This window comes from Panthera tigris, chromosome B1 (genome assembly GCF_018350195.1).
Source record: "Panthera tigris isolate Pti1 chromosome B1, P.tigris_Pti1_mat1.1, whole genome shotgun sequence".
NCBI lineage: Eukaryota > Metazoa > Chordata > Mammalia > Carnivora > Felidae > Panthera > Panthera tigris.
In genome coordinates, this window is record NC_056663.1 from 15,768,443 (window position 1) to 15,777,838 (window position 9,396).

General features: G+C 44.8%; 1 long non-coding RNA gene across 1 annotated transcript; it reads left to right on the top strand.

Annotated features, from left to right (window-relative positions):
* The first annotated feature begins 4,554 nt into the window (after positions 1–4,554).
* Positions 4,555–9,143, top strand: LOC122237606. The gene is made up of 4 exons (XR_006216185.1): positions 4,555–4,711; positions 6,975–7,017; positions 7,682–7,819; positions 8,983–9,143. It is a non-coding gene; the product is annotated as an uncharacterized LOC122237606 (long non-coding RNA).
* Positions 9,144–9,396: the final 253 nt, after the last annotated feature.

Here is a 9,396-nt window from a genome sequence, read left to right on the forward strand (position 1 = left end):
GCGAATGCTTTTTGGAACAAATGGCTTGTACAGGGCAAAGGAATGCGGGCAAAATGCTGATGAAGTTCAGAAACAAACCTAGTGAAGGGTGGAAAAAGTCTGGCGCGGTATTCAAGCCATAACGAAGCACTTAGCTTATGACAAGAATGCATTTCAGCCACCCGTGTTCAATGGAGATGTGGACACCCCAGCACAGAACTGGCCTCAGTGAATGCCCTCGTGTCTGGGCCTCCAACAACCCAGCAGGGACAGCCCCTCGGGGGAAAGGACAGAACCTGTGTCTTAGAGCCAGGAGGGACCTCAAAATGTGCCTAGTACAAACGCCTCGTAGGTTAATAGCCAGCCCAGAGGAGATCCACAGGACACCCAGCTGGACCTGAGATGCTGTCCCTCCACCCATGCCAGGTGCCGCTCAAGTCCCTCTCCTATCAGCTGCCCCTCTGTAGGAGAGGGAAGAATTCTCCATACATGCTAACATATATTTACAGATGGAACAGAGGATGTCTGGGATTCCCAAGGATGCGAAAACCTTGGCGGGGACACAGATGAAACCAAGTTGGCTATGGGTTGGTCATCATTCAAGCTGATAATGGCTACGTGGAGATTATTATACTGTTCTCCTTTCACCTGTGTTTTAAAATTTTCATAAGAGGGGCGTCTGGGTGGCTCCGTCTGTTAAGCATCCGACTTCAGCTCAGGTCATGATCTCGCGGTTCGTGAGTTCAAGCCCCGCGTCGGGCTCTGTGCTGACAGCTCAGAGCCGGGAGCCGGCCTCAGAGTCTGTGTCTCCCTCTCTCTCTGCCCCTGCCCTGCTCATGCTCTGTCTCTGTCTCTCAAAAAATAAATAAATGTTAATAAATAAATAAAATTTTCATAAGAAAATGCTTTAAAAATTTTTTTTTAATGTTTATTTTTGAGGGGGAGAGAGAGAGAGACAGAGCATGGGTGGGGGAGGGGCAGAGAGAGGGACACACAGAATCTGAAGCAGGCTCCAGGCTCTGAGCTGTCAGCACAGAGCCTGATGCGGGGCTTGAACCCATGAACTGTGAGATCATGACCTGAGCTGAAGTTGGACGCTTAATCAACCGAGCCACCAGGCACCCCAAGAAAATACTTTTTAAAAATCATGAGACAAGAAAGAAAGAAAGAAAGAAAGAAAGAAAGAAAGAAAGAAAGAAAGAAAGAAAAATCATCTCTAAAACTCAGGGTGTGAGGAGCTAGGAGGTTCCTGCAGAGCATTGGTCCGGTGTCCTGCACATGGCTTTTGTTCAAGAACTACGGACGACAGTGATAATGATCAGAAAAATGACATGTGGAAAAAAAAGTGGTACAGAGAAACTCAGTAGATGTGAAGGCAGTCCAAGACTTTAGCCTCTAATAAAGTACTTCAGCTGATTCACACGTAGGTGGCCCAAGGACCACAGTTTGAGAAATTCTTCACTCATGACTTATGCGACATAGCCTGATTTCTAGCTTCCAATTGGGCTAATTTCCTTTATTCAAGCAAGGCCACTCTAACAGTAGGATGTGGGCAATTAACTCAATTTACCTCAATAGCCCAAAGGACCTGAAAAGTGTGATGAGAGGTAAGTGCTTCCTAAATGCTACACACACAGTTATTCTACTCCCCGAAAATTTATTGGCAGAACAGCCTTCTGTAGTTCTTAAAAAGCCTTACATATCAGACTAAAGAAGAACCACTGGCTAGCAACCATTTTATTAGGAGATTTAGTGGGAAAACTGTTAATTATTAAGGGAAAAAATAGGAATATATTGAAAGTTCTTAGCATTCATGAAGGTATTTGATTTAAAGAATGTTTTATTTTATACCTTATCATTTGGGGTGCCTGGGTGGCTCAGTCGGTGAAGTGTCTGACGCTTGACTCTGGCTCCGGTCATGATCTCACGGTTCGTGGGATCGAGCCCTGCATCGGGCTCCATGCTGACAGTACAGAGCCTCCTTGGGATTCTCTCTCTCCCTCTCTCTCTGCCCCTCCCCTGCTTTCTCTCTCAAAATAAGTAAACATTAAAGAATAAAATAAAACTTATCATTTATTAGAACAAAATATTAATATGCTAGCATTTCTTTGGCAGGTCTAGGGAGCCAGGTCAGGTTCTGGGGAAAAGAGAAACCAACCGTATTCCTCTCTTATTTGCTTGATGCTGCATAAAGAAAAGCTTGAAGGAAGTAGTGAAAATAGTTAACTACAGATAGGGTAACCATATTATTTTTTGTCTAAATGGGATATTTTTGAGAGGGAAAGGAATCACCATTAATATTTATATCAACACAGTTGGTACAGTTTGGGACTGTCCTAGACAAACCAGTCTGCATGGTCACCCCACCTAGAATGGGTGGGGACGGGGCATGGGGAACAGAGTAAAAACTTCACAAAGTACTCCTTGTTATATTGCTTTGACTTTAGAATCATGCATATATATTACCTATTGGAAACAATGAGAAATAAAATTTAGAAAATATCTGTGAATACCACAGTCATGGTAAAATGGACTACTGGATTTTAATGGTCTGTATGGTGGAGAAGCATTTAATGATATATCAACTCCCTATTGGCAGTGTTTGAAGACAAGATTGGAGCATGCATGAATACAACCACATCCTCACGGGTGAATTTTCCAATGAAGAGTGGAAGATAGTCAGCCTTCATTTATTCAGCCATCCATTCGTCATCCATTCAGCTTTCCACAAATATTAATCAAGCACCTTTTACGTGCTAAGTGCTGAGGTAGGATAGATACTGACCTCCTTCCTCATGGAACTTTGCATCCAGAGGAGGCTACAGATAGTACACAGGTCATAAGAAAAGCATGACAAAGTTTGGTGGCCAGGAAAACAGCAATGCTGTGGGCACATGAGCTTCCCTGAGGACATCCCTGAACAGCTGAATGAGTGAAAGAATGAAGGAATGAAGACAGTAGCATAAAATGACCTCTTTTATCTTCCAAATCTGCAATTTGCTTGTTGTATGACACATGGAGCTACTAATATTTTGGAAGAACAAAAATGAATAAACTCAAATTATTCTGACTAGTTGACAAGAGGGTTTGATGATATAGAATATTCCAGAGTTCTGGGTACCAGTTCTTGCACTGGCTTGCTGTGAGACTCTAGGGAAGGTAATAAGACTGTCTAAACTTTAGAAAATATGCAGTAATGGTGTTTGGCAAATTGCTATCTGTGACACTTCTAGATCCATAATTCTCTGTCCAATATTTCTCTGTCTATATTTCACTCTACTTCAATAGCAGGCATTTAATTTTCCCCTCTCAGGACCTTTGCACATGCTATTCCCTCTGCTTGGAATGGCCTTGTTCTTCACACGGCCAGCTCCTCTTCATCTTTAGGTCTCAATTTCCCCTTTTCAAAGAGGCCTTCCCTGCTCTCTCTGGCACAGTTAAGTGCCCTTGTTATTTCCTGTTTCCTTCACAGTTCATATCATGCTGTGATAAGAAATTGTAAGTCTTATAAATTGTAAGTTTTGTAAAGCAGGAATGGTGTCTGTCTTGCATCCCTAGGGCCTAGCACCTGGGAAGTAGTAGGTTCTCAGGGAATATGTTGAATGAATTGGTAAAAACAAAAACAAGAAGAAAGTCCTTTCATTTGGTCATATTCTGAGAGGTGGCTTACACTGCCTCATCAGCTTGCCATTTCCAGCTTCAACGCAGCTGTGTCTTATCCAGACTCACTTGACACAGCAACCCTGTGTCACTGCACACATTTGGGGGTCATGGGTTTGCCTCCATTAGTGTTGCTGCAACACTTAAGTGATTGCAGACTGTGGTGCAGGTCTTGGAGGCAGTTAATCCTGGTTCCAAATCTGGATATTTCTGAGACGTAGCTCCCACAGGACACTAGCTTTTCTGTCTGCATATAATTTTTGCAAAACCGATAATTATTTATAGCAGTTTACACAACTGACATGTAATTCAGCTGGGACTAAAGTAGCAAAGTTGACAAGAAGCCTGCCAATTATGTATTATTTTGGGCCCCTCGGCATAAATCTGTTCTCGAAGAGAGACCGAAAATTATCTTCCCCTGGGCCTCTTCCTTTCCGTGACATTTTTTTTTTTCCATTTCTGCTTTTACATTGAACTTAAGAAGCTACAGCTAGCTTAATTTAGTAGTTACCACTGAGGGCCTGTCGCCGTCCTCAACCACTGACTCATCTCTCCATTCATTTTATCAATGACATCAGCCCAGGCTAGAAATAAATGCCGAGGAAAAGCCAGCTGAGGAGAACGTACCTACAAAGTTTTTCACTGGGCTCTGAAAATGAATAGTTGTTTTGAAAATGTTTTCATGGTCACCAATGAATCTAATCCAATTCTCCCCTCTTGCCCTCCGCGGAGGCCTAGCTCTCTGAGAATGCCACAGAACGATGGAACGTGAGAGAGAAGATTCTAGAATCTAGACTGATTGTGAGGGCAGAGCCAGTCTTCTTTCCTAACGAATTGGGTATAGTTTGTGAGAGAAAGGGAAGAGTCAGGAATGGCTCGACGAGGCGGGGCCTGAGCAAGTACAGGGGTGGGGTTCCTGGCAACTAAAATGTGAAAAAGTGGGATTTGAGGGGGAAGATCAAGAGCTCAGCTTGAAACAAGTTTGAGATGCTTGTTAGACACCCAAGTGGAGAGGCCAGAGTGCCTGCCGTAGGACAACCCCGCCTTCGTCAGCGTGTCACTATCACCAGGGGTATCCTTGCTCCTTTCAAAAGAATCATGGTGTTTGCCTCCCTTTCTCCCACTTATTCCTGCCTCCAGGAGTTCTTTGGCATTTTTCCTCATTCTCAGAGTGTCCTCTCAACTCACTTCTTCCTGTCTGAATTCAAGCCACCCTTCAGTTTCCATTTTTCATTCAACAAACATTTACCCTGAGCCAGCTGGGTAAGGTCCCCACGCCTCGTGGGAGCCTTTCCCTTCATCCGCACTGCCTCCTCTGATCTCAACCACACACTGAGCCCCTGCTGCCTGGAGCCCTCCTTCTGACTTCCAGTCATACACAGCCTTGGTTGTCATTTAACAACTTGGGGTGAATATCCTGCCGTCTGCATTGAGTGCTTGGTGCACGATCAATGACTGCTTGTGGGGCTGTATTCACAAGTCTGGTTGAGTCGTTTGGTCTGCAGAGCCTCTCTCTCTGGATGCACCTCCAGACCCAATCCAAACTGCCCCTACCTAGGGGTCTCCCTGGAACAAGAAGTAGGAGAGGAAAGAGAAGAGGGAAGAGAGGGTCTAAGTTGTCAATATTGGACTCTTGGCTTTCATCTAATGGACTACAAGCCCTTGACTCTTCTCCAGCACGTAGCCCTACCCCCCCTGAGCCAAGTTAATTAGCACTTCTGTGAGAAGGAGGCTGCATGGTGTCCCATAAAGAGCATGGGCTTTGCTCTCAAGCTGACTTGGGCTTGAATTCTGGCTCAACTACCTGCTAGCTGGCAACATTAAGCAAACCACTTAGCTTCTGTCACCCTCATCTTACTCACTTCTGTAATAACATACCTTCAAGGCTTTTGTGAGAATTAGTATATATATAGATATATAGATATGTAGATCTATCTATCTATCTATCTATCTACATATCTATCGAGAGAACTGCCCAGAAAATAAGTGCCATCTTCCCTGAAAGGGCCCACTGGCACCTTCTCTGATTCCTGTGCTGGACCATGCCAATTCTAATAGGATCAGTTCTTTGCCTGCTGGTTTTGGCCAATTCCAGAGGGCAACGTATTACCTAACGACTTTCAGAAGTGAGTCCAGCTTGAGGTACATGCCCTACAAGGGTGGACAGTTGATGTGTCCCCAGGAGAACTAGGGATGAGAGAGAGTGCTTATGGAGAAATTACAAAGAAGTTATGGGGATTCCATGTAAACATTCATTTTCTTCTCTTGGATCTTGACAACTTCCCTCACTCCTAATTTGTTTGGTTTTTAAAATTTTTTCTTAATGTTTATTTTTGAGAGAGAGAGACAGACAGACAGACAGACAAAGTGCAAGTGGGAGAGGGGCATAGAGAGAGGGAGACACAGAATCTGAGGTAGGCTCCAGGCTCTGAGCCATCAGCACAGAGGCTGACACAGGGCTCAAACCCATGAACCACGAGATCATGCCCTGAGTTGATGTCGGACGCTTAACCAACTGAGCCACCCAGGAGTCCCTCCTCACTCCTAGTTTGATATGACTTGATCCCAATAATTTTAGGGGCATGGATAGTGACAGGAATTTTAGCCTTTCCCTACTGCTCTAAGAGCGTGAGTGTGATTGGACATAGGTGAAGTGTTGCTGGAAGGACTGGCCACCAAGCTTCTGCAACAGTAAAGTGAGTCACAAGGCTCAGTCTACAAAGGCCAAATCAGAGGACTCTCTCCACAACTCAGATAAGAATATCTGAATAGCTGAGAAAGAAGGAAGGGACTGTGGACTTAAACTATAGGGGAACCATTCTCTGCAACTTCTTCAATGCACTCACAAAGGCATGATTCCATTTAACATTTATCCCTCTCTGGGGTGTAGAGTCCCCCAGGTCATAGAGGAGGACATTGCTCAGAGCAACTACAAGGATAGAGTCTTGCTCAGAACCCAGGTCTTCTGATCCCAAGACCAGTATTCTTTCTCCTCCTCTATCCTGCTAGACATAGGTCTCAATTCCTCTCTTCCTGCACAATGAGCATACCTGAAAATCATCTCACTGATTAAATCCCACATTTTATGCCCTGCTTGACTTTTTAAGAGGACGACAGGCTACATTTTTTAAGTGCCCACTTTCCTATGATTTGTGCAGCACTTGAAGTTTGGCCATGGAAGAATCTTTGTGAGGGCTATGACTTTCCTTTGCTTGAGTTGGCCAATATGCAGCCACCAAATCTGAGTAAATACAACTGCTTTCTTCAAACAAGCAGGAGCAAATCAGAACCTCATTTCTTTACCCTTTCTTTCATTTGTTTTTTTTTTTTTTTAGGTACAACGGTGAAAAGTCTCCAGCTCTGCAGAACTGCTAACAGGTACATATTTAATAGGAAAGGGCACTGGGCTGGAAGTCAAGGCAACATTCTGCCTGGTCAGCAGCCCTCACCTTTGTCCCTGCACCATCCCCTATAAACACCCCAGATCTGCAGGCTCAACTCAGTCTGACATCTAGGGCCAGTCCTGTCCACATCTCAGTGGGTTTAGCCCAACACTGACATCCTTTTCTGGCCCTTGCCTTGAATGCTCTTGCTTTACTCTCTAAAATGAACCTCATCTTTCACCTGATTATTGAGTTCCTCCACTATTACTTAAACTTGAATATCCATGTTTATCTCTTGCCAACCGTATCAGTCGCTGTGGGGCTGAGTTTCTGAGTTTCTAGTGCCAGAGGCTGTCCCAGAGATAGACACCTGTTCCTGAAAATGGTCCAGTTCCTGGGACCTGCTCCCTGCCACCAGGGCACCACTTGCCTACAGGATCTCTCAACATCATTTCCTCCCAGCTTGTCCTTGGGTTCCAACAGCTGTTGGTTACACCACCTCTTTCTGTAGCCACAACCTTCACAGACCTCATTGTTTCCCAGACTGTACCTGCTTTTAGCAAAGGTCTCTCAACGTGTTCTGTTCAGGTGTCTGTCCCATTTAGGTAGGTATGCTTAGTCCCAGGTTCTGATCCTCATGGTTTGTCCCATCTGACCAGTAACCAGGTCATGCAAGCCACATCCAAGACAGAGGCGTACAGAGAAATGTTTCCAGTCTTGGCTCTTCTACTAATTAGCTGAGTGGCCCCAGGCAAGTCAAGTGACCTCCCTGAGCCTCCTCTCTTAACCTCAGAATGGTAAGTACTAAAGGTGCTTAATGTTTGGGGGGGGGGGGTGGAACTTTGGTAGATCATCTGGAATTTGAGCACTGTGTGAGCTCCACATTTATACAGGTGGTTTATACAATGAATAAGATGGAACACCACTGTTCTCAATATACAAACTGACACACCAGTGATGGTTAACTTTATATGTCAACTTGACTAGGCTTAGCGATGCTCCGATGGAAGGTTTCTGGGTGTGTCTACAAGTGTGACTCCAGATGACATTAGCATTTGAGTGGGCAGATTCGGTAAAGAAGATTGCCCTCAGTAATGGGCATCATCCAATCTGCTGGGAGCTCTAATGGAACAAAAAGGTGGAAGAACGGCAGATAGGCTCTATTCCTCTCTCTCCCTCTCTCTCTCCCTCTCTCTCTCCCTCTCTCTCTCCCTCTCTCTCTCCCTCTCTCTCTCCCTCTCTCTCTCACTCTCACACACGTGCGCTCTCTTGTTGAGCTGGGAACATCCATCTTCTCCTGCCCTCAGACATTGGTGTTCTTGGTTCTTGGGCCTTTGGACTCAGACTGAGATTTACTCAAATGGCCCCCAGTTCTCAGGCCAACTTTTTGGCCTCCATAACCACACAAGCCAATTCCTATAACAAATCTGTCTCTGTCTCTCTGTGTGGCTCTGTCTATCTCTGAGAGTGTTCTACATATGCTTGCAATTCTGGTGTGTCTAGAACAAAGCAAAGAAGCTTGGTTGCCATAGGCTGCCAGCCAAGACAATCTCCAGGGAGTCTGAGGCCCAAGAGAAGCGATACAGCTATGTGGAGTGGGTTCTCATTACTCTCTGCCCCTGACCCGGTCTTGCCTCGGACTCATTTTCAACAAGGTGCTCCAGGCAGCCAAAATCAATTGATCGCAAGATAAAACTTATTTTTCTCCTTCCCTGGAGCAAATCCCACTGTGTATAACCATTGCCCAAAATATATTAACTCACATCAAGTTCCATGCACACTAGAGATACTGTGGAAGAGGGGGCTGGCACTGAAGGACAAGGAACTGACTGACAGTGGCCTGGGGAGAGAATAAGAGGTACTCTTGCCTTTTGTTCAGCTCTCTCCCCAGGGTTGTGTGCTTCTAGGAGCTTCGAGCCTTTTCAGGCTTGACTGACATGTCCCTCTGTTACTTGCACAGCCACATACTGTGTTCTGGATGACAAGGACAAGTCCCCGACACAACTGTGGTTGAACAAAACTCTATCCTGGACGCATTTCAGAGCAAGGAGAGGCGATTCCTCATGAGTGCATCTAAATGACCTATTCTGGGCATTCCCAAAATAAAGTCTTTTGAATTGATTTCACTCCTTATACCTGGATAATTTTATAAATTTTATAGACCAGAAGGAGACATAATTTCTTATCTTAAAAACTAACAAAGTATGTTTGTTTATAAATATGTATATCAGTTTCTTTAACCAGCTATCATATTTGTTATTTGTTCTCTGAATCGAAAAAGCTGAGTTTATTTTTCAAAATAAACAACAGCAACAACATAATCCTGCCCATGCCACCAGGGAGCTTGTGGAGGGCTTGGCAGATGGAGGTGCTG